Raw genomic sequence first — 1,647 nt, 5'->3', positions numbered from 1 at the left:
AGCACAGCTTTGGGTGAGTTTAGCAAATAGACAAACTGAGGAATTACCCAATGTTTTCCAGTTTAACCCCTGTCACACCAATCACCTTAACAGTGCCAGTCCTTAATTCTCACTCTGTTGTGTTAAGGACTGAGGAAGTTGGAGCTGTGTCTGAGCAGGACATGTGCAAACCAAATGCTGGGGACTGGAACACACACCTTGCACTCCTGCAGCTCTTACAGTCACATTCAAGAGCAAACAGCCAATTGCACCATCACTGCTCATTTCATCTGTGCCACAGCAACATCATTCCAGGCCTCTCACTGCCAATGCTCCACTTCCGCAACAGTTCCAGTGGCAACAGAACTTGTCTTGAAGGCACAAAGGTTCCTTTTGGGAGAACCATGACCCATCTAGACTGTAGCATTGGAATTTCATCTCCTGGACAAGCTGGGAGAAGCAGGGAAAAAAACAGGACCTTCCAGGTCAATTGGGGGCACCTCTTCATCCAACAGCAGCTCCAGGAAAGGTACTGAGTCAGCACCTCACCAAAGACACAGGAAAACAAGTGCCAACACCTTGAAAATCACTTCTGTTTTCAACTGATAAAGCAGAACAAACAAAAACAAGAAAAGCTTTTCAGACTCTTGGGAAGAGTCCATCCCACTTTAACCAGTTTGGGGGACTCGTTCCCAGCCTCCTGAGGTTCATTTTCCACCTCACTCGGGGCTGCAGTACAGCTGCTTCTACACACACAAGGAGCTGCTGCTCCTGGATTCCAGTCTCCTGGTTCTCCTTGCAACTCCTCCAGCTGTTTTCCCAGCTCTCCAGTGCCCATTCCTTTGCCCACTGCACTTGTTCACAGCCCCAGGGCTCCCAGGGCCACCCTGGGCTCTCCCCTGCCCTGACACTCAGGGCCCTTTCCCAGCCCCGACTCCATCCAGCACGGACCCAGCTGCTGGCAGCTGCAATTCTCCTGCTCCTGCCCTCCCTCTGCCTGCAAACACCCCTGCCAGCTCCTGCACCCCCACCTCTTACCTCCCAGACAACATCAGCTGCATCCTCTGGGATCCTCCAGCTGGATGCTGCTGGCTCTGGGCAGCTCCCACCCTTCAGCAGGGGATGCCAAAGGGAGCTCTGGGGACTGTCCCGAGGGCAGGGGACACCCACTGTGGGTCACACCAACACTCAGCCAGCTCAGGCCTGGGCTCTTCTGCCTGCAGGGACACGGGGACACTGAAAGGAAACAGGGACAACAAACTCAGGAGCCTGGCACACCACAGCCCCCAAACCTGCCCAGCCTCCAGCTGCTGCACAGACCTGTGGCCACACAGGACCCAAACCCATCCCCAGCACAGACAACCCTGGGGAGGTCAAGCTGCTCATTCCCAACCACAACCAAACATCCAGTGCCACTGTCTGTCAGCCCCTGCCCCCAGGAATCAATCAGCTTTCCCATTTCCTTTCTTTACAGGTCCTTGCATTCACATTCTACTATCAAACCATGAGGAGCAAATTTAGCTGTTACTGGAACCAATGCAGCTTGGCTTCCTAATTTTAAAGGATACTGGGTTTGCCTTACCAGGAGAGACTCTGGCTTAGGGGTAATTCTTACAGGTTCTGCCCTTGTCCATTTTCTTGGAATTCCACTGGCCCACACCACAGGAA

General features: G+C 53.2%; 1 long non-coding RNA gene across 1 annotated transcript; it reads right to left on the bottom strand.

Moving 5' to 3' along the window:
- Positions 1-457: 457 nt before the first annotated feature.
- On the bottom strand, positions 458-1,647 carry LOC113941896. The gene is made up of 3 exons (XR_003525793.1): positions 1,562-1,647; positions 1,018-1,196; positions 458-581 (listed from the first exon to the last, which is right to left on the bottom strand). It is a non-coding gene; the product is annotated as an uncharacterized LOC113941896 (long non-coding RNA).

The sequence above is a fragment of the Corapipo altera genome, unplaced genomic scaffold (assembly GCF_003945725.1).
Source record: "Corapipo altera isolate COAL_440 unplaced genomic scaffold, ASM394572v1 58778, whole genome shotgun sequence".
NCBI lineage: Eukaryota > Metazoa > Chordata > Aves > Passeriformes > Pipridae > Corapipo > Corapipo altera.
Note: the sequence above shows the minus strand (reverse complement) of the source record. Positions and strands in the feature narration are given on the sequence as shown.